At 38.8% G+C, this 24,004-nt stretch overlaps 1 protein-coding gene across 1 annotated transcript in view; it reads right to left on the bottom strand.

Moving 5' to 3' along the window:
• The window catches only part of LOC110260011 (uncharacterized), an 87,045-nt gene that overhangs the window by 4,871 nt on the left and 58,170 nt on the right, over positions 1 to 24,004 (bottom strand). Inside the window, exons 5-6 of the transcript XR_014841895.1 lie at positions 4,584 to 4,871; positions 3,142 to 3,275 (exon numbers count right to left, since the gene is read on the bottom strand). The gene's annotated coding sequence lies outside the window, so the exon portion shown is untranslated. The remainder of the gene's footprint in view (positions 1 to 3,141; positions 3,276 to 4,583; positions 4,872 to 24,004) is intronic.

The following is a 24,004-nucleotide window of genomic DNA, read 5'->3' as shown; positions in this document are numbered from 1 at the left end:
AGGTCTGTGTGCATACTCCCCTGGTGCTGGCTTTTCCCCCTGCTGATGCTAATGTGAGTGATGCTGTGGGAACACTGAGGACTCAGGAGTGCACAGCCCCAGAGCGTGGGGAAGCTGATGCCACATGGAATGAGCCTTTGACCAACGGTAGGCAGAAGCCAGCAGATGAATCTCCCCCGTGCCCCAATGACCAGGTCTTGTGAGATAGCCATCACATGGCATCCTTTTAGGATCAAGCGGATGGTGTGGAGAGAGCAGGGACACTGGCTCCCCAGCAGGGGCCAGCTCAGCAGTGTACTCCCTTTCCTGTTTCAACCCCCTTTCCTTCACTTTGCTCCCCTGGGCTTTCAGTTCCTAACCAAACAGAAGCACAATCACCATTGCCCTAAGCTCTGCCCTGAAACTCCAGGGACCTTGCCATAGTCCACAAGAATAGAGATCAGAAATATCCTTATTGACTCATCTCACACCATCATCTGTGGAAGTTTGAGCTTTTGGAGAATACGTGAAAAGCAGGGTTGGGCTCTTAGATGTTGACAGTCAGATTATTTCAGGGTGAATGCAAAGAGTTCCTTGGCCATTGAGGGTAGGCAGGGTCATGGCAAAGTACAAAAGTCCACCAAAACAGGGTAACTGTGTGGGGGGGAAATCCACACTACTGCCTAAGTTTCAGAAATACCCTCAGAGAATGGCCAACCCCCAGCCCAGAAGCATTGCCTCAGAATGTCCTGAAATGGGTTAGGAAATGTTTATTCTACTTTATACTTCCAAGCATGATTTTGCTGGGCAAGTAGGGTTGTGCAGCATTCAGGTAACATAAAACACACTGGAGTGAACAGATGTGGTTCTGAATGTCTAGGTTTTCCCTGATCTTGGATAAATGATTTACCTTTTGTGAAGACTGGTTTCCTCATCTCCAAAATAGGGTTGATGAGGATGATGATAACACATCCCTCAAAGAATTGTGATGCTTCAGTTAGCTCATAAAGCATCTGGTACAAAGGATGTGCTCAACAGTAGACATTCCTCACTACCCCTCCCCCACATTCTTTTTCAATACTCTCTCATTGAGCACATTGTCACCTGAACCCCTGCTGCTCAGATCTGGCTTCTCATCTTATACCTCAACTTCCCCTGTTGTACCTCACTGCTTGGAATTCCCAACTTCCAGACCTTCCAGAACTTCCCAACTTCTGTGAGATCTGCCCAAACTCGGCCCATCCATAAAGCCTTCTTTTGCCATGTCAGCTTGCATCCCTCTCACCACCATTGAACTTCTGGTACTCACTATCTTTTCCACTCAGCATTCATTTCTTTGCCTCCTTGTTGTAACCATGTGTATCTCTGCATTACCTTCTGAGGGGATCACACTGCTTGAGGGGAAGGCACCTTGTCCCAGACTTCCTGGGACCCCTGGGTGGCCAGTTGGGCACTTGCAGCATTGGTTGCTACTTTTGGTTGGGGCGACTAATCTCCTGTTCTGGAGAAAACTTAGTACGAGAAAAATGCCCCCAGTTACATACTCCCAGACTCCAATCCTGAATCCAGCCAAAGTGTTTAACACAAAACTGTCTGTTTTTCCCAATTTGGTTTAATGATTTTCCTGTAGATCTACATCTCTTTCTATCACAAAGAAATCACTTTATCCTGCTGGGTAATTAATACAAATGTACAGTATGGCAAACACATTCCTGTAGACTGCTTATTTTGCTGGTAAATTACAGGAAATCCTATACAGTACACCTGGGATACCCTGCAGTTTGAAATTAGAATATAAAGTGCCTCCCCATTCCTCCTCCTTGGCCAGGATACTGGTCTGATTGTGAAAATCTTTCTAGTTAGACATGTAATAAACTGGGATGATGGCAAATTCATTTACTTCCCTTTAGTTGAAAATTAATAAAGATTTTAATTCGAGGTTTAAAAAAAAAAAAGCCCACCCCGTTTATAGCCCTCTGAGTTACTAACTAGAAGGGGATGTGATATGTGTTAGCTCCCAGTTGTGAATTCATTCAGAAAACACATGCCACATACAAATTTGTAACCAAATCCTTAGAGTTTAAGGTATTTGCCAGTAAAACTCTTTGGCCAAGCTTTAGTTCTATGTGATGTCACATCTATATGAGCCCTGTGATAGCATTAAACTGGTCACAGCTGTTTCTGATTGATGCGCTAGAACCCTCTTAAAAGCGGCCTGCACCTCCTCTCCACCCCTTCCCTCCAGCTTCCTAAGTGGTTTTCTCTAACAAAAGGATTTCTTTATGAACATGGTCAGTAGGCTCTAGCTGGATATTCCCATAGCAAGTTTGTAGTGACTTGGTTCAGCCTTGGAGTGGTTTTGTACACCCACATGTGGGGAGCGTGTGCATGCGCACACACACACACATGCACAGAAGGTCCAGAAAGTCTTTCTTCTTGATAATTGATGTGTAAATCCTCCCTTGGCCTGTGCTGAAGTACAAAGAAAACACCTTGTCATCTTCCTTTCTGGAAAGAATAAGCTCAGAATAAGAGGCTTGTGAGAAATATTAAACCTCATCTCTTCTTGGAAGGGAGAGAGGTAACGTCAGGGTGGGTGGTGTATGTGCTGAAATGTGTCCCATCTTTTTGTTGCCTAGTGTCCTCTAGTTCAACAGGGGTCCAGAAACTCTTTCTTAACAGGTCAGATTGTAACTAGTCTAGGCTTGTGGGCCACAAGCCCACTCTGTCATAATTACTCAATTCTGCTGTGGTAGTGGGGAACATCCACAGGCAATTCCTCAGTGCCCAACAAAGTTTTCTTTACCAAAAACTGGTGTTGGGTGTGGTTTGGCCCACTGGCCAACACTGCTCTACTCAGAGTGTGGTGGCTGGGTGCCAGTTCCAAGCTGTTTAGAAATGTTCCATGACACAGTAAGTACAGAAACTGAAAGTGAGTGGTTAGCAATTTTTATAGCCATTTGACGTGGTGACAGAGTGCCTGAGCCAGGCCTCTCTTTCTCTCAAGAAAGAACAGATTGGTTCAGATGTTGTTGACCTTGTATAGAGTTACTGTATGTGGCAAAGCTGTGTACCAGTCACAATCAGTAGGACCCATGGAAGTCCACCATGGATGTAAAAACAAAAGCAACACAAAACAAGAGCGATGAGGGGGTTGTTTACCACAGAAAGTTGGAGAGGCTGCTCCAGCAGACTCTGAGTGAGACACATCAGTGTTCCGATCCTGCCGTCCAGCCACACTTCCTCCTGGTGTGAAGAAGGTTGGACAGTGGTCTCTCCTCCATCTGCTTGAGACCCTGCAACACAGAATCTCCATTTGCCTCCTTGGTACTTTAGAAACAAAGAGGCCATGCTTCTGACTCTGGAAGGTAGCCCAGCAGCACTAGCATGGGGAAGGTTAGATTTTTTTTTTTTTCTTTTCTGGTCTTGTAGGGAAAATTATTGGTTAAAGTAGACCCATAGAGAATGGGTAAGGAGGTGCAAATTGCTGAACCTGGAGAAAAAGAAAAAAAAAGCCTTACCGCTTGAACCCAGACTGTTGTCTGTTTTGCCTCTTTCCTAACTCTCTGCCTGACCTCCCTCTAGTAAAGCCATCTTACCAGCCAGGCCTCTTTTACAGGGTGCTACTCACAAGGCTGGTCTAACAGTTTGTAAACACAGAGAAGCTTATCTGGAATCTAAGGTTGAAGTCTTCAAAACCCAAAGAAAACTTTGGAAACTTAAGGTTGTTAAGGGAAAGTATCAAATGCCAAATTTTGATGGGTTGGGAGCACTTTAAGATACTAGTGCCATTGATCCTACCCTTAAAATCTATGATGTCACTGTAGAGGAATATGATGTCAGGCCATAAAAAGATCAGAAAGCTTTTGAAAAATTCCTAGGCTATGTTGGGAAGTTTATATTAAAGGCTGCACAGAAAATACAGTGTTCTTTTTCTTTTTCCTTCCACCTCCTTCAGAGTACCCCTGTAAGAGCACGAAGGTGAAGCAAACATTGCCTGGGATTATAGCTGACTTTACAACTTGAACTTGTTCATTCTTTAACAGAGTCACATTAAACTTTTTAAAAAGGTTCCTTGGCTTACTTTCTTACACCAAGTATTAAATGGTCAACATACCTTTTAAAAATAGTTGGTTTTTTTGTTTGTTTGTTTGATTTTTTTGGGTTTTTTTTTTTTTTTTTTTTTTTTTTTTTTTTTTTTTTACTTTCCATGAAGTGAGGAGATACTTTTCCTTGTTTTGGCTCAGAGCTCTTAGTGACATTGCCATTATTTGCGTATTTTCATTTAAGACTACTCTGGAAATGTCCTAGGTCTCATTGATGACACTGTGGTTCTGTCTCTTCAAGGACTCAGTACCAATAATTTTTTTTTTAAATAATTTATATTGATACAATTTCAAAGACAAGGATCTCACATTCTGATGGTAAACTATTGGGTAAGTCATCTGTCAAGAATGATTAAGGGCCTTGAGAGACTGATTTATGAAGAAAGATTAAAGAACTAATGTGTAGAGCTTGACTAAGCAGAGACTAGGGGCCAGCTGATAGGCATCTACTAAAATCAGGAAGGGATGGGCCTGGAGGAGAGAGGAGAATTATCTCACCTACAAACCATACTCTCACTGACAGTGATGTGAAGAAATCCTGGAGAAGAGGATGAGAGATGGGTATCAAGTAAGTGTTTCCGACACGGAGATCCATTAGATGGTGGGCTAATCTCTCAGGAGAAGGAGTGGATGTCTCCACATCCTCTGAGGTGTGAATGCCCAGCTAGGGAGGAAGCTACACTTCAGGGAGCTGTGCAGGACTTGTAGTATCTGCGAGATGGGCAGCTTCTTTTGTTTAGTTCATTGTTTCATTTCTTGCAGGATTGTCATTCTGATGTCTTGAGTCTTCACAAAATAACAAAAAACGACAAAAATAAAAAAAAAGAGGTTAAGTGGCTGGTGAAGCCAGGACCCAAATCTACTGATATCCCCAGTCCCTCTCTTAAGAGTTATCCCTTTTCCCAGTGTCCTAAAGCCTAATAGATATACAATGTGATAAGTTACAAAATGAAATAAGGGTAAAAGCAGAGGAAGGAAATACTTTTCCTACTGAATAGGGAGACATAAACTACTTTGAACATTATTAATAAAAGAAATAAATTCACCTGAAATCCCACAGACAAAAAATAACATTAGCAAGTCACTGTGCATCATTTTTTTACTATCACTCATGCATTCAGTAATTTTCACTCCTCGTGTTGTTTTAAATTCAAGTTTGGGCTAATTATACTTTCTGCCACACTGCACACTTGGTCACTCGAAATACAAGCAGAGTGTGAAGCTAAGCCCCCAGTAATTGCTTTCCTTCACTGAGTAGAGCTCTTGGAAAATGGTGGAATTTTAACTGACCCATTGTGGAAATCCTGGCCATATTCTGTTTTAAGTTATTTGCATATAAGAGAGGAGAGGGCAGAGGATCTTAACATAATATTTCTTTGGATATTTATTATTTTCATTTTTCTTTTTTATACCCACTGAGTGTAAATAGGGAATTATAAAGGGCAGATGGGACTATGGAAGTGAGAGATTGAATGAGAGTGATAGTGAAGGAGAAAAAAAAAAGAGAGAGAGGAACAGGGAGAGGAGATAAAACTGATTTCAAGGGATTTACAATCTGGTTAATAATCCTCTCAAATCCCTCAGTTTCATATGTATTTTCCCTGTGAAACACAGTATCAGCATAAGGCTAATATTAATTTGAATCTCTCTTAGCAGCAGATAAAATATCCTAAAATTGTGATGTTATTTAAACAAGGTCAAGAGAGAGAAGGGCACATATTGATGTGACAAGTCACTTTGAGAAAAATAAGATTATGCAGGTGAGAAAAGATCATATCCAGTTAGGAAAGAAACCAGATTTTCTGAAGTTTGTATTGCTGTTGATGCAAATAAAAAGCTTGAAGAATGCAGTGGCGAGAACTAGTATCTAGCAGATTTCACCTGACCCATACAGTTTTCCAGTACACTATTTTTTTTCAGCATCAATTCAAACCTCTGCTCTTACAACTGGAACGACCAGTTGTTTTCCTTAAAAGTCATTATGTGCATTTTAATTACCCAAATATTTTAAGTATTTTGTTGAAATTTTAATCTTCAGAGAAATTCTTGCTATTGTGAAGACAAAACCTAAATGTTCTTCGTTAAGATTTTTCCACACAATTTTGGAAACAGTATCTAAATTGAAAACGGAATGTTCCTTTACTCAATCATTTCTTCCCCTCATGTGTGTGAGACATAATTGGTCAGTAAACAGAGAATGCCAGTCTGTACTTCCCACGTGTGTGCTGATACAAATAGGAATGGAAAGATGAGACCCTCTCTCCCCTTCCCCTTCAACCCCAACTGACTTTTGCTCATCTCTGCTCCAGGTGTACATGCCTATAATAAAAGGAAGAAAGACAAAAAATATATCTGAATCCTACTCTTCTAGCTTTTCTGGGTTTTCAGTTTTGTTTTCCTCTGCTGTTTGTCACTTTTGTGGATCGTGTGTGTGTGTGTGTGTGTGTGTGTGTGTGTGTGTGGTTTAATTATATGAAAACTGTACTGGGGTTCAGTAACCAGTGGCTTGAAAATTAACTGAATTATGAAAGCTGAAATGTTGCTCATAGCATCAGTTAATGACAAGGTCGCCGCCACTGTCATATTCAAAAGAAATGTCACACTTGAATGGGGCTGAGATGGCTGTGTTGTCCCAGGGTCCCAGGTAGAGATGATGAGACAGAGGATCCTAGCACACTATTTCATCCTGCGTTTGAATCTAATGCATTCTTCTTTCAATTCATTTTGGTTCTGCTGTGTTCCCATAACATATGGAGTCCCAAGGTATTCTGCTATAACACGGAAACTTTTGGGGCTGGGAATAACAGATCATGAATAGATTGGAAATTCTCTCTAAATGCCCCCTTGGGTGGCTGATGTAAAGGTTCATTGTGTGTTGTTTCTATCTTTTACAAAAATCAAATATGTCTAGAATTATTTGAGTCCAACAGGCTCTATTAGGGATGTGAATGCTAGCATACCCCATACACTACCAGATAAATGATGACAGATGTACGCCCCTAGTATCTCCTCCTATCTCCCCAGCTCTGGGCAACTGTAGTTAATTGAAAAAGAGGAAAGAGGAAATTGAGTTTGGGATGGAGTCAGTTGGAGATGAAGGGAAACTCTGAATAAAAGACTTTGATGTTAAGCCTGTCCCAAACCAGTTGGCAGAGTTGACATAAGTACTGCATGGGAGCGGGTGGGGTGGGGGTGCTGGAAGAGCAATAACTCTGCAGAGCAGTAAACCAGAGAAGGAGTGTGACTGACAGATGACTTATAACCCCAAAGGAGGTGAAGTGCACCTCAGCATCCGTGGACCACAGTGAACCCTAAGGATCAGAATGGGGCTTCTGCCACCCCCAAATATTATAACCTCCTCTTTATCTGGCAGAAATACACTGAACCTGATATTGTACATGCATTGTTTTCTCTTCCTACCTCTCTCAAGATGAAAGTCACTTAAGACATAAGACTAGAATACATAAATACATAAATATACTTTAAGTTTTTCTCTTTCCCACCTGGAATTCACATTCAATGCACCACTTTAAGGATTTTCAAGGAAAAAAAATACTAATAGTTACTATGTATTTTCTTGTCACTGTGTTCTTTACTTATAGCACTTAATTTAATCTTTGCAATGGCCCAATGAGTTTAATAGTACCCCAATTTTAGAGATGAGAAAATTAAAAGTTGTTGATGAAAAGGAAGCAGGTTGCCAAAGGGCACCCAGTTAGAAAGCAGCTCAACCTGGATATGATCAAAGGTCTGTCAGAAGCCAAAGTCTGTGCATGAACCCATTTGCAGGCCACTTCTAAGCTACTGTGGCCACAGATAGGGTCATCTCAATCCCTGCTTTGCCCAGGACAAAACTACTTTGTACCTTCATCCCAGTATCCCACCTGTTTGACACTTGCCCCAGATGAGAGTTTCCTGGAATGAATAATGTGGTCACTCTGTACTGACCACAGTTCACTAGTGTATTGAGCAGGCTTATCCCACTGTGGTTCCAGTATCAGGAACAGAACTTCAGCTCTGACAGCAGGTGCCCAGGGCAGTGGCAGTGGCAGTCGGAAAGGTGGGATGCCTGCCCTGGGCTGAGTGCTGAGTGCCAGCAAGGCAACAGAAAAATATATAACATCTGCTCTCTTCTCCCCATGTTCATTACCCCAGCTTCTCTAGAAATTAGAGAAGGTGAAGGAAGGGAGCAGTGAGGTGAGCGGTGATGAGTAGTGAACCTTCACGTGAGAACTAATAAAAAATTCCGTCTAATTACATAAAACCAATAAAGCAACAGAGATCCTAAAGGAAACAATATAAAAGTTAGACTTAATTAATATCTTCAGGACACTACATCCAAAAAAATCAGAATACACATTCTTCTCAAATGCTCATGGAACATTCTCAAGAATCGACCACATATTGGGACACAAAGCTAACCTCAATAAATTTAGGAGCATGGAAATTATCTCAAGTATCTTTTCTGACCACAATGCCATGAAATTAGAAATCAACCATGGGAAAAGGAAAGAGAAAAAACCTACTACATGGAGACTAAACAACATGCTACTAAAAAACCAATGGGTCAATGAGGAAATCAAGAAGGAAATTTAAAACTACCTTAAAACAAATAATAATGAAGACACAACCTCTCAAAATCTATGGGATTCTGTGAAAGCAGTGCTCAGAGGGAAATTTATAGCAATACAGGCCTTTCTCAAAAAAGAAGAAAGATCCCAAATTGACAACTTAACCCTCCACCTAAACGAATTAGAAAAAGAACACAAAAGACCTAAAGTCAGCAGAAGGAAGGAAATTATAAAGATCAAAGGAGAAATCAATAAAATAGAGACTCAAAAAACAATAGAGAAAATTAATAAAACCAAGAGCTGGTTCTTTGAAAAGGTAAACAACATTGACAAACCCCTGGCCAGACTCACTAAAAAGAGGAGAGAAAGAACCCAAATAACCAAAATTATAAATGAAAAAGGAGAAATCACAACGGATACAGCAGAAATACAAAAAACCATAAGAGAATACTATGAACAACTATATGGCAACAAGTTTGACAATCTGGAAGAAATGGACAATTTTCTAGAATCTTACAGCCTGTCAAAACTGAATCAAGTAGAAACAGACCAACTGAAAAACCGATCACTAGAAATGAAATTGAAGAGGTCATAAAATCACTCCCTACAAATAAAAGTCCAGGACCAGATGGCTTCACAGGTGAATTCTATCAAACATATAAAGAGGAATTGGTGCCCATCCCCCTTAAACTCTTTCAAAAGGTTGAAGAAGAAGGAATACTCCCAAAGACTTTCTATGATGCCACCATCACCCCAATTCCAAAACCAGACAGAGATACCACCAAAAAAGAAAAATATCACCCAATATCATTGATGAATATAGATGCAAAAATTCTCAACAAAATCTTAGCCAACCGAATCCAACAACATACCAAAAAAATTATACACCATGACCAGGTAGGGTTCATCCCAGGTTCACAAGGATGGTTCAATATACACAAAAGAAAAGTCAAAAATCATATGATCGACCCCGCAATCCCACTCTTGGACATCTATCCGGACAAAACTCTATATAAAAGAGACACATGCACCCGCATGTTCATTGCAGCACTATTCACAATAGCCAGGACATGGAAACAACCCAAATGTCCATCGACAGATGATTGGATTCGGAAGAGGTGGTATATATACACAATGGAATACTACTCAGCCATAAAAAAGAATGACATCATGCCATTTGCAGCAACATGGATGGAACTAGAGAATCTCATCCTGAGGGAAATGAGCCAGAAAGACAAAGACAAATACCATATGATATCACTTATAACTGGAATCTAATATCCAGCACAAATGAACATCTCCTCAGAAAAGAAAATCATGGACTTGGAGAAGAGACTTGTGGCTGCCTGATGGGAGGGGGAGGGAGTGGGAGGGATCGGGAGCTTGGGCTTATCAGACACAACTTAGAATAGATTTACAAGGAGATCCTGCTGAGTAGCATTGAGAACTTTGTCTAGATACTCATGTTGCAACAGAACAAAGGATGGGAAAATAAAATGTAATTGTAATGTATACATGTAAGGATAACTTGATTCCCTTGCTGTACAGTGGGAAAATAAAAATTTTTTTTTAAATTTTGTCTAATTAGATAACTAAACAATATGTTGTGATTTCCTCCGATTATTAATCCTGAAACAATAACAAGTGGGGGAAGAATATTCCTTGGTGTTTATAGTTGATAGAGGAAGAGTAGCTGTAAGGAATATTTTTGCAACTCAGTCTTAAGGGAGAAAATGTATAGAGGAAGATCTATCTTAAAGTTTAGGCATCAAATAGGAAAAGCATGTCACATACTTTGGGATGTACAGATTGCTCAAGAAATGCAAATCCAGGAAAGAAGAAAACAACAAATCTTGACCAGAAATTCTCTAAGTCTATTCATATGATACCAATGTCACGGGAATCCTTTGGGGATGGAGGTGTGTTGGGGTTGCCCTCTGCACAGGCAAAGATTCAGAAGAATTCAACTTCTGATTCCCACCCTAATACCTGTCACAATGTATGTCCTTACTGGCTGCTCTGTCTCACAATTTCAGCAAGGTAATATGTGTGGTTTTAGAGGAGTTTTTCCCAGAAATTGTGGATTTTATTTCCTGTGTATGGAGTCCATGTCATATCCTCAACCCAGACTCTAGAAAAAGGTAGTTTGGCCACTTGTATTTAAACGCCAGTGTGGAGTGAGCTAAAATAGCTAACTTTTTTGAACACTTGCTAAGTCATGCTCTATTCTGAGTATCTTACTTGGATTAATTTAATGTCCTCACTACACACCCAAGAAGGGAAGGACTCTTACTATGCCCATTTTAAAGCTGAAGATTCCATAGAGTTGTATCATCCTTTGGTCCATGGAGCCTGGCTTCCTATGGGATGGCTCTGAATAAGATAAGAAATAGTTTGGTTTCTTTGATATCATTCTTGACAATTATTTTTCTCTTTTTAATTTAAAATATATTCTTGACATATTATTTTCAAATCTCCATCATGTTTGCATTTCCACTCATCCACGTAGTGAGAGGCAGAATGATGGCAGTGCCTAAAAGCAGAGATTAAAAACTGGATCATGTGCCAGGACTGGGGCAGAAACTACCCAAGGATCCATTCTCCTCCTCTGTTCAAACACTGATTTGGTGTGGGGGGTGGGCAATGTTATAAAACAAAACAACAAAAATTCAAGTCTACATTTCTTAGACCCCTTTGCAGATAGGTGTGACCATGTGATACAATTCTGACCAAGCGGTACAAATACATATTTAAGGTGGGTCTTAAGGAGAAACTCAAGATAAAGGAAGTACCCTCGATACTTTATGCATATCTTCTTCCTGACAACCATCACAGACAGCCTCCTGCAATTGAACATAAGGGAAGAAAACAAAGAATTGCAGGGACTTAAAGTTTTTGAGTTGCCACATCAAACCTGGACTTCCACCTTTGGATCTCTTGTTACATATGAGATGTTATGAAGATGAAGTGGGTAGATACATCTAAAGCTTATGACAATAAACTCATACAGTAAAGCTGTAAGTGCGGCTATTACTTATATTAGTAAAGCCACTCTTACATAGGTTCTCATTACGCACAGCAGAACTTAATCCTTAACTAACATTACTGTTAAGTGGAGCCGAAAGTTTTACCGACAATTTATCTGATAATCTAATTTGTCTTTGGGTACAGTAACAAGGTCTTCTGTAGGAAGTTAATCGGTATCACATGTAAGAACATTTTATGGTCAAATAAACTTGAGAAGCCCTAGAATAAACACAATTTATTAGATTTCTCTACTGCAGTACTTCTCAGGGCCTTTAGTAATTTAACGTTTGTCAAGAATCTTCAAGTGGGAGATTAAATAGGCAGCATTTTCCAAACTTAAACCAAAGAACATTTTTCCTGCTTTTTTTAAAAATAGGATTGATGTTCTATACAACATCCTTTCAGGAATCCTAACTTGGATGTTTTTAAAGATGCTTTCCATTTCTAATACATTACAATTCTTTCCTAAGAATTCCTCTATTTACAGAATCCCTAAATGGACTGTGATACTGCGTTCTGCGCCCTTGTTTACACGGCTCCCCCTACCTGGAACACAGCTTTCTAGTGAACACATTATTAAGGTTTATTTTTATTTCCAGTATTGTGGTAGGAAATGTCCATGAACTTTATAAATTATTTTTTTATTAACAATCAATAAATAGGATAGGCCAGGTGGTAATGATATGGTAGGAACAACAAAATAATGACCTCAAAATCTTAGTGCATAACACAACATATCCTTATTTGTTTCTCACAAAACTATAGATTTGAGGGACTCTCTAGAACAACCATCCTCTGTGTAGTGAAACAGAGACATAGGGGGCTTGGATCTTGTGGCCTCACCTATCAACAGGAAGCCTCCTCTGAGTCTGCCATTGCAGGAATGATAGAAAGGGTATTCACTGCCTCAGCTCGGAAGTGAAACATGCCACTTCCTCTCACATCATTGGTCAGAGCTGGTCATGTGGCCATATCTAATTGCAAGAGTGCTGAGAACTACAGTCACCCATGTGCTAAGAGATACTGGTAAGCCCATTTAATATCTATTACGAAAGCTAAAATTGGCTAATGTTGTTGTCTTTTATTTTATTGTAGATGAGGAAAGTAACTTGTCCAAGACCACACAGCACAGCCAAGATTTCAATCCAGACTATTTATCTCTTGGTGTCACCTGAGGTCATTTTTACCATGGGTGCATTTGTGTAGCAAATGTCTTTATACCCATCCACCCTACCCCTCTGCCCCCTGCCCCTGAAGGAACTGCTCAGAGAAGAAATAAGAGACCAGAAAAACTCTAATAGAAGGAATAGTGTCTGCAATCCTTTTGTCCCCCTTTGTGGGCTGTGCCCCCTTTACTTTTCACCAACACTTAATGCACATCGACCTTAGAAAAGGGGACAAAAAAAATCTACCCCCCCCAACAAGCACAGACAAGTGATGCCCTTCTGCTGCTTCACAGAATAGAAAGAAAACAATGGGTCTCTGTGTAGAGAGTTCTAAGTCTTTTATCTTTCTACAGATTCAACCACAGTATTGATTCTTTATTGACCTAAACTGTCCTAAGCACAGCTGTGGTTTTTTCTCATATAGTGTATGGGAGAGTTAAGGCAGATACTACTTTAATATTGATTTTTGTGAAAAAGGTGCAGGAAAGAGGGCAATTTGTGTCTGCAGTTGCTCTTCACTATAAAAGATACCATTGTTAGGAGCTTATAGCATTATATCAAGGGTCTTAATCTGTAGCAATCTTTTTTTACAACTTAGAAATAGGCTTGGGCAAATGTGTTATTGGTGTTAATGATATTTTGAAGTGAAGCAAATTTGTCAGCCTTTCTAAGTAAACTGCTCAACTTAACTATTTGAGGACTTGGCAGAATGACTCTGAGTGTGCAGAAATCCTACGATTTATTTATTTATTTCAAAGTCCTTTGGAAAGAACATTTTATTATATAAACAGTGACAACAATGTTTGCTTGATGAATCTTTGAGAAATGGGAATGACTGTCTAGGGTTGACAAATGCTATACGTTTCCCCCATGAAAATATTTCTCATTTTAAAAATCAAAGGATTTTAGATTCTGGAGTATAATTCTGTGACTCAGGAGAGAGGAAAGGAAAAAAAAAACACTCAAGAGAAGGTAATTTTATTGGTCAGAGTAGAACAACCACTGGACTTTCATGGTTTTGAATGAATAATTATTTTTAGAAACAGGTTTTGTTTGTATGATATAAAATCTTTGGAGAAGGTTTCAAAAAAGCCATAAGAAATGGTAGCTTTTCTGAGTTTGACCAGCTTGTTTTATTTTTAGCAAGTGCACTAAAAATGGGCATTTAACAATCTAAGTCTAGAGAGTTTTTTTCAGACACTACAGTGTGGTTTTATTGAGGTTATTTGCTTCCCTTCATGCTTCACTCATCGGAACAGCCAATGAGTCAGTGAGAAATATTAATTATGGATCTACTGCACACAGAGCATTCCCCAGGGCACTGGCCATGGAGGAATACAAGACAACAATGATTTAGAGCCACTACCCCAGATAATGATGACCAGTGACTGGTTTGGGATTCTAGGGCACTAAGCTCTCTGTGGGTGTGGCAAGACTCCTGTTAACTTATCTTTATAAGCTCAAAGGGTAGGATTCCCCCCCTCAGTCATTGGATAAATGTCATATGACAGCATCCAAGGTTATAAAGACCGAGTACTTCTCAAGATGCTAAGAACTATCTTCCTGATAGGAAAGTCTATAGTGTTTGATGATATTAAAATGATGACTTCTGCTGGATGCTGTACTAGTGAGCTTTAGCACACTCTCTACTGGGCAAAATCCATCTCTTGGGTCTGATTCTTGCCGACAGATGCCAAGACGTATCAAATATTCAAATTATCACTTCCTTGTAACACCTGGTTTATGCTTAAAACCCCAAGAAATTCCCAAATAACACCTGTTTTTCAGATGATTATTTTGTATTTTAAACATTTTCTTTTATCTAATGCCATTGTTTGGAAATGTGTAGTACTGGGACCCCATGGGGCTGCCTTGTATGTATTAAAATACCTTAGTGCCTGATACAGGTTATATAAGAAGGCCAGAACAGGGATCATTCCAGAAGGAATAGAAGGACTGGTGATTTGATAACCCTCTTAATCATCTTTTCTTTCTTCCATTTCATTTTAAATCCCATATTGAGTTACCTGACAAAATCTGCAAACGTGTAAAAATAATATGTCCCATATTGATTGACTCTTTGACATAAGAGTGAATTATCCTTACAGTTCATAAATCTATTGCATAGCAAACACATACACAGACATGTCTACACACATAGATACACACCCACTCCCACATTATGCCACCTGAAAGCTGGACAGCCATTAAAGTAAACATAGGCCCATGTGACAGGCTCTCAAAGCAGATTTATAGTAAAATAAGTTTTTATAACCTTTTCTGCCACCTACAATTCCCTTTTAAATTTTTAACTAAAATTCCTACTTTGGGGAAACTCAGAGTGTCAACCTGAGAAAATTCAAGCCAAAGCTTATGGCTTAAATGACAAGTGAGCTCAAAGCACTGAATGGCCAGTGGGGAGATCTCCACGTGTGTTAGAGTTCCTATCCCAGGAAGCTAGGAGAAGCCAGGCAGAGCAAATAGAAATGTTTGATTTTCCTGTTCAAATGAAGCCTAACTATGATCTCAGTGAACAAATGGCATGCTTTTTCCCCTGAAAAGCCTGGACAGCAAGTGGACTAACTGGAACTTGAGAATCAGTGGAGGGAGACTGTCGCCAAAAACAATAAACCTCATAAAATTCAGAGTCAGACATATTCAGGCTTAAAAGTTTCCGTTAAAAAATCTATACTCATCCACTGCATATATTCTTTTTTTTTTTTTTTTTTCTTTTCTTCATTTTAGCCCTGCACACATGGCATATGGAAATTCCCGGGCTAGGGGTCAAATTAAAGCTACAGCTGCTGGTCACAGCCACAACCACAGCAATGTATGATCTAAGCCGCATCTGCAACCTATACCACAGCTGATGGCAATGCTGGATCCTAACCCACTGAGCGAGGCCAGGAATCTAACCCTCATCCTCATGGATACTAGTTGGGTTCATTACCACTGAGCCACAATAGGAACTCACTGCATATATTTTCAACAGTACCTGTTCAGGGGATGAAGGCAAGCAATGAAATGTGGTCGTGCCTTTTACAGTACGTTTTAAAATCTTAGGAAGCATAATTGGTTATCACAATAATCTTGACCGAGGATTCTAGGTAATCTCTGACAATGAAGAACTCCCCTCTGTCCCAGACAACTACTGCAAGTAAAGTAAGTCTGCAAGTAATCCAGCCTAGAGAAAACCTCTTGTAATATTTATATATTTTATAGTTCCCATTGTGGCTCAGTGGGTTAAGAATCTGACCAGCATCCATGAGGATGAGGGTTCAATCCCTGGCCTCACTCAGTGGGTTAAGGATCTGTCATTGCCATGAGCTGTGGTGTAGGTTGCAGATGTGGCTTAGATCTCTTGTTGCTGTGACTGTGGTGTAGGCTGGCAGCTGCAGCTCTGATTCAACCACTAGCCTGGGAACTTTCATATGCCATGGGTGCAGCCCTAAAAGAGACCAAAATTTTTTTTTAATTTAAAAAATAAAAAGAAACACTAGTTCCCATTGTGGTACAATGGGACTGGTGGCATCTTGAGAGCACTGGGATGCAGGTTCGATCCCTGGCCTGGCACAGTAGGTTAGGGATCAGGTGTTGCTGCAGCTGCAGCTTAGGTTGCAATTGTGGCCTGATCTGATCCCTGGCCTGGGAATTCTGTATGCATTGGGTAGCCAAAAAACGAAAAAAATAAAGAAGAAATATTGAGTCTGATGGTGTTGAGAGCCACTAAAATACATATATAATACATTAAAGGAGTCCAGCTTATCCATATATAATCTTAGTTCTAAATAGTGATCTTCAGGCTTGTCTTTATACTTGATTACCTCTGAATTCTAACTTGACTCCTTTTTTCATTCTTTTTTTTCTGATGTGTTTTATTTATTTATTTTTATTATTATTATTAATTGTTATTTCCCCAATACAATTTTTTTCTACTGTACAGCATGGTGAACCAGTTACACATACATGTACACATTCTATTTTTATACATTATCATGCTCTGTCATAAGTGACTAGACATAGTTCCCAGTGGCTCACAGCAGGATCTCATTGCTAATCCATTCCAAAGGCAATAGTTTGTACCTATTAGCCCCAAGCACCCCATCCATCTCACTCCCTTCCCCTCCCCATTGACAACCACAAGTCCATTCTGCAAGTCCATGATTTTCTTTTCTGTGGAAAGATTCATTTGTGCCTTATATTAGATTCCAGATATGTGATATCATATGGTCTTTGTCTTTCTCCTTCTGACTTACTTCACTCAGTATGAGAGTCTATAGTTTGATCCATGTTGCTGCAAATGGCAATATTTTGTTCTTTTTATGGCTGAGTAGTAGTCCATTGTGTATATATACACCACATCTTCCTAATCCAATCATCCATCCATGGACATTTGGGTTGTTTCCTTGTCTTGGCTATTGTGAATAGTGCTGCAATGAGCATGCGGGTACCTGTGTCTTTAAGGAAAGTTTTGTCCAGATGTATGCCCAAGACTGGGACTGCTGGGTCATATGGTAATTCTATGTATAGATTTCTAAGGTATCTCCATACTATTCTCCATAGTGGTTGTACCAGCCTACATTCCCACCAACAGTGCAGGAGGTGTCCCTTTTCTCCACACCCCTCTAGCATTTGTTATTTGTGGACTTATTAACAATGGCCATTCTGACTGGTGTGAGGTGGTATCTCGTGGCAGTTTTGATTTGCATTTCCCTAATAATGAGTGATGTTGAACATGTGCTTGTTGGCCATCTGTACATCTTTTTTCATTCTTTAGACTAGGCACTGAACATCTTCTCCCTGGCTACAACCCTGCCACCAGTCTGCCTTGGATAAAATTCTTTCTCAGGTGAACTCAAATGTGGTACCAATATTAGTTTGCCTCTGTCCTAGAATTAGAGGAAATTATAATGATAATTTAGTCTGCTAATTTGAAGATGGCAAAGCTCAGAGGGATTGTCTAAGACTTGTCAAAATTTGTACTGTTTTCATAGAGAACATGAGGCAAATCAAATTTGCCTTGAGCCTTAATTCTTCCAATTTGTGCATAAGGATCAGAGCCCTGTTCAGCAAAGTTACCTTCAAGAGACCTAATGGCTTCCAGGCTTATAAGACTGGACTGTGGTATGACTGACATATTCTTTCTTCAGAAATGTTAATATGCTTAATGGGAAGCTTTGCAGAAGACATGTTGACAGTAATCTTCCAAGCTCTGTCTATGATTGAGGGAGTGTGGGCTGTGAGGCTTTGAATGTTCAAGTACTATGAGCAAGATTATCTCTATTAGGAGATGGATGAGTCTGGCTAAGCCTAATGCTACTAACCTCTAGTTCGCCTCGTTAACTACCTTTGTTTTGAGCCTATGCGCACCCTTGTTAGATTTGGTTCTCTATGGAAGAAGTAGGATGAAATCTACATTCTTTCATCATTTTATTACAAATAAATATGTGGACAGTCTTAAAGTTAAAAATATTTCTGATCATGGTTTGCTTTTTCAAGTAGCTTGACAGCAGCCTACAAAGCAGGAATGTACCTATAATGCTGGCACAGTTCACTTTTCCTCCAAGCAACAAGTATTTTCCATAATACTAACTTCCTGGTTTTACTCATAGGTTTCTCTGGGGTTAGTTAATTTATATCTAGTTCTAGAAGATGAGTTCTGCTTAGGTGCTCTCTAGTTAGGTTTCCCATCATGCAAGTCTGAGGTCTGCATTATGAATAGAAATTTCCCACCAGAAGGTAAACTCCATGTGGGCAGGGATTATTGTATGTTTTTTCACTGCTTTATTCTCAGTGCTTAGGAGTATGTGGCATACCTTTTGAATGGATGCATATTTCTCTGGAGGAGACAAACTTCTAGGTGTTCCTCAGAGGCTTACTCCATCCCCACTCCCACATCCACCATCACCACTGGTGTCAGTCACGGCCTCTTTTCCCACCGTTGTTAGCACATCTGGGGCTAGGTGTCCTGCCTTTGTCTTTTTTTCCCTCTATCAGACCACAGCAGCTGCAGGAAAGGGAGTGAATATACCCATGCAGGCTTCTTCAGACTCGGAAATGATAAACAAGGATGGGGGTTGAAATCAGTAGGATTTTTTTTTTTTCTTATTTGGCTTCTGACAGAACTGAAGAATGAGAGGAAAACCAAATGAAAACAGACATTAACAGAAGTTTTCTCTTTTATTCACAGTCCTTGTATTACCTTTCATATTACATTTAGCAGATAAAGATATGAATCTTTTAGGCTGAACTTTATGAAATTAAAATTCAGGAAGGAAGATAGGTATGCTAAAGAGGAAAAGGTGCCAATTTGACCTAGTAATATATCACCTTCAACAAAATGGTGGGCACCTGAAATAATGACCATGGTTTGAGGAAGGAATAGGAGGACAGACCATTCTTCCTGGAAATTTGAGTCTGAAAGAAATGAGAGAAGGTTATAGCTAGAGGAAAGCTTATAGTCAAATGAGGTTTATATTTGTTTTTAAAGTAGGAGATACTTGAGTATGTTTTAGCCTCTAGCCTAGACAAAGAGCCATTAGAGATTTTCAAACTGAAGACCAAGTGGAGAGGGGCTAACTGATGAATCAAGATTCCGAATGAGATAGGAGAGGAGAGCCCCCAAAGTATAGACTCTTCCTCATGCAACTGAGAGGTGGTTCCTGAAGACACTTGCAGCTTCTCTTATATATTAGAAATATCACAAGAACTCTTTTGCAAAGAGATTATCTTTGACAATCCTGCAAAGAAGCTCAGAACACCCCTCTGAAGACACCTTTATGGAGAGAGTTCAGTCTAAAGTTACTTGTATTACATAACTTCTCCTAGATATACAGCCCACTCCTGCTCAAACTAGTTCATGATAGCTAGAAAAGTAAAGGGGGCAAAATGATACTGTTCTTACTTCTTTAGAACAACCTTATATGCAGAATTGTTGTATACTAAGTTACTCTCTTGACCCCAGACCATTACACCACGGTGCTTCTGTTTGCTGCAGTATGGTGAAAAGAAAATTCTTAGACTTGGTTAAAAAAAAAGGTGAGAGCACCATGATGGATGAACCTCTGCATGTAGAATAATCAGAGATCCCACAAGAAAGCAGCAGAAATCAGAAATGACTCCCGAGTGAGCCTCTCTGGTAAGTCCTTAACGATATGAGTATATAACCACTTGAATTCTTTTTTTTTTTTTAAATGGCAGATTCTCAATAATTATATGTCAAGGATGGCATGAAGGAAGAGTTCAAACATATCTACTCACTGAACATCTCCAATCTGAATATAAATATACAAATACAGGGATGCAGATGTCAATCATCACATAGAGAACTCTCACAAAGTCACCCTAGCCAGCTTTTCTGTAAACAAGTTCTTTAACACAGCGTCAAAACCAAAACATTGGCAGGCCCTTAGCTGACGGAGATAGTTAGAGCAATAGTCCTCATCCTCAGCATATATGCCTTTTGATTAATAGAAATCTACAAAAGACTCACTTTGGAAAATCACTTGCCTTAATTCTCTAATGATATAATTGCTAGCACAGGCCATGGACATTTCTGCCCACAAAATATAGTTCATCTACCTAAATGGACAATATTGAAAAGATTTGAGTGAAAATAACTTACTAAACTAGTGATTGTGTTTATCTTTCCTTATTTTTTAAATTACAAATATGGGTTTACTCTACAGATTAATGAAAGGAGAGTAAATCTAGGTAAACATAATCATCCATAATCCCAACACCCAGAGGCCTTAGGGTATCATATTTCCTTCCAGTTTCTTTTCCATGAACTTTGTACATAATTGATATTCTGTTACATAGAAGTTTAGTGTTCTGATTTTCTCATATAACAGCACTTCTCTTATTACTCAAAATTTTCAGAAACATTTAACAAATGCAAAATAACTCAGTGCATATATTAGATTGAATTATATGAAGTTGCTGATATTTAACCTTTTTATTTTTAGACTTTTTAAATTTACAATTTCATAGAGTTCAGCTTACACATAAAATAATTTACCTATTATTTCCATATTAATGTTATTGATGATTTGGTTGTTTCTTGCTTATTTTTCATTAATAAAAACATCGAAATAAGTGTCTTTTTGCACACATCTTTATTTGCATTTCTGACAATTTCCATAGACTAGATTCTCAGAAGTGATGTAATTGAGCTGAGAATAAATATCTTTATGGTATTTTAACTTCTATTAGAAAATAGATAGAAAGTAAAATTCTATCAATTAAGTGCTTCTGTTTAAAATAGTTTCTTTTGGAGGTGGAGTAGGGATGTATATAATTGGCGGAAAAGAATTGTAAACACTTAAATGTATGTTAAAATTCTCATTAGGTATCTGTTCTGAATACAAATATACAAATACAGGGATGCAGATGTTTTATAAGTTTATAAATTTTATGTTTACTTTTCATCTACTCTATGCTTTCTGCAAAAAAAAGTACATCTAGAGAAACGAAGCTTAAATATTGTATATAAGATAATGGTTTAGCAATGCTAATTATTTAATAAAGTTTATAAGTACAAAATAAAAAAATTCCAAAATACTGAGAAAAATCAACTGCAATCAACAATATATGAGAAAGTCTGTTTAACCACATACCAACATTGAACTTTTTAATTTCTTCATTCTTTTAAGTTTAATAGAAATACAAACAAAAAAGCAAACAGCACCAAACAAAAGCCCAGCAAGTTGTTTAAATTTACCTTTCTCCTTTAATAATCAAATAAAATATTTTTCCGTGTTTGTTAGCCATTTAAATTTCCCCTTTGGGGAACCGCCCTCCCTTTGACTTTATTTATCTTGTTTTGATGGTCTAGAGTTTTCTCTTGAGTGTGAGTTGTCATATTTGCAGCCTCTTCCCTCTAGTTTGTTTTTTGCCTTTGATTTTTTTTTTTTATTTTGACCTACAAAAAATTTTTTATCTTTTGGTTCACACAAAAATTGTTCTTCAATTTTCAGAAGTTACATCTGCATAGTTTTAGGTGTTTTTTAGGTAATTAATTGTTTTACTCATTCAAGAGACTACCATTAAGTTGTGGAAACATGTTTTTAAATAATAGCTAATATTCTGAAGGAAGAGTTATTATTAAGACACTTATTAAATCAATAAATTTAATTATATTACATAAATATAAATCTTACATATTAAACAAGATATGTTAAATATATGCACAATATGATCTGTGTGTATAGATCATTCTGAGCCCCAATGTTGATAATTTTTTGCCATATATACACAGGTGTACACACACACAATTTTGAGACAATGCTATTCCGAGATATTTTATACATGAATGCTGGCTGAGGGGAAAAAGTCCTGCCAGTGGTTGACACCATATAACTCTGATGCAATCGCACTGGCATGAAGACCTCTTCTTAGATTTCTAATTTCACTATACCCAGACAGTACATCAAGTTAATCTACCTATCTATTCTGTGTGGCATACAATCTCTTTGATAATTGGGCAAATAAATGCAACCTTCTCCTTTGGTAGCTTGTGTCAATACTGTATGACTTATCAGTTTGGCTTTTGAGTGTTCATATTTTAAAGAATGTATCTGCATTTCTCATTAATTATTTTGAGATCTAAAAAGAAAGGGAGACATTCTCTGGAAAGCCTATGAATATAATACCAAGTTAAAAGCCATGTGGAATGGTGTGATGTCTGCTGGTAGTGCCAAATTACTGCATGGTTGATCCACAGGCCAAAGTCAATAAGACTGCTAAAGCAATCCAAATCCCCCTTCTTTCCACCCCTAATCAGACATGTAGAACTATGGACACCAGCAATATGCACTGAACCCTGGTTTCATCTTACTTATTTTGGCCATTCAAAGAAGAAACTCTTGATGTTAACTTGTTTTTGTTTACAACTTTTACTTTATAGGGAACAATAAATGAGGCTATGCCTCTGAACTTCTTGACTCCACTGTGTGCCTCAGGGCCTTCTGAATATGCTATGGGTGCTATGAAATAGTCATTCTGGAATCAAAATATTCTGTGTCAAAATCTCTCCTCTTTTGTTTTCTGATGACTCAGGCTGCTACTCACTTTGTGCACCTATTCAGATATATTATCTTTTTATGTCCACTTCTTTTACCTGCCATAAAGCACCATTATGGTGCTGCCAGCTAAGCGTTTGTCTTAAAGGTGGTGAGGAGGACACATACAACACAGGCACCCAGATTAACTCTTTGGTTGCTTAAAAGCAACCCCCTCCAGCCATGCCTGAAATTTGGGTTTAGAAAATTACTAAAGTTTAGTTTAAAAATGCAAGATTTTTTTAATTGGTCTTTTGGTCATTTCCCAAGATCCAGGAGTTCCTTAGTTGAAAACTTTGTTTCCTCATGCTGTTAAATTATTGATGCTATAGGACTGCAGCTTTTTTTTTTTTTTTGTCTTTTTAGGGCCACACCTGCAGCACATGGAGGTTCCCAGGCTAGGGGTCCAATCAGAGCTGTAGCTGCCAGCCTATGCTAGGGCCACAGCAACTCAGGATCCGAGCCATGTCTGTGACCTACACCACAGTTCACGGCAACACCAGATCCTTAACCCACCGAGCAAGGCCAGGGATCGAACCTGCATCCTCATGGGTGCCAGTTGGGTTTGTTAATCGCTGAGCCATGATGGGAACTCCAGGACTGCAGCTTTAAAAGGACTAAAAGTAAATATCACAGGACAAATGCTACTTTTCTTATAGAGTAATAGAGGTAGTATTTCAAATTTATTTTAGCATTTAGCTCTCTTTTTAATATCAACATTACTGCTGTCTGCTCCCGTATACTTGGAGGCCCATGGGCCTCAGAACAAAATGCATATCATTCATCTCACATGTTTGTCTCTGAAAACTCCTATAGTGTTGAGTGGCATTGAGTACTCGTGGCCCTCCCATATCCCACTTGATAGCCTTTATAATGTTCAATAATAAAATCTTTTTTTAAAAAAATGTTCTTTCATCTCAGAGTTTTGACATATTAGCTCCATTAAATCTAATCCAAAACCCCTGAGACCAGATATTTTTTAAGATCCAGAATATTGTGGAGTTTAGAGAGATGTATACTGAATGTTATAACACACACCACCTCCCTGGTGGGGTCTGGGCCAGCTCCTTTTAATGAGGCTTATCAGTATTTCA

This window comes from Sus scrofa, chromosome 3 (assembly GCF_054392235.1).
Source record: "Sus scrofa isolate SSC_HxYL_T2T_F1_AM1 chromosome 3, Sscrofa_HxYL_maternal_Yorkshire_Landrace_v2.0, whole genome shotgun sequence".
NCBI lineage: Eukaryota > Metazoa > Chordata > Mammalia > Artiodactyla > Suidae > Sus > Sus scrofa.
The sequence above is the reverse complement of the archived record's forward strand: the minus strand, read 5'-3'. Positions and strand labels throughout refer to the sequence as shown.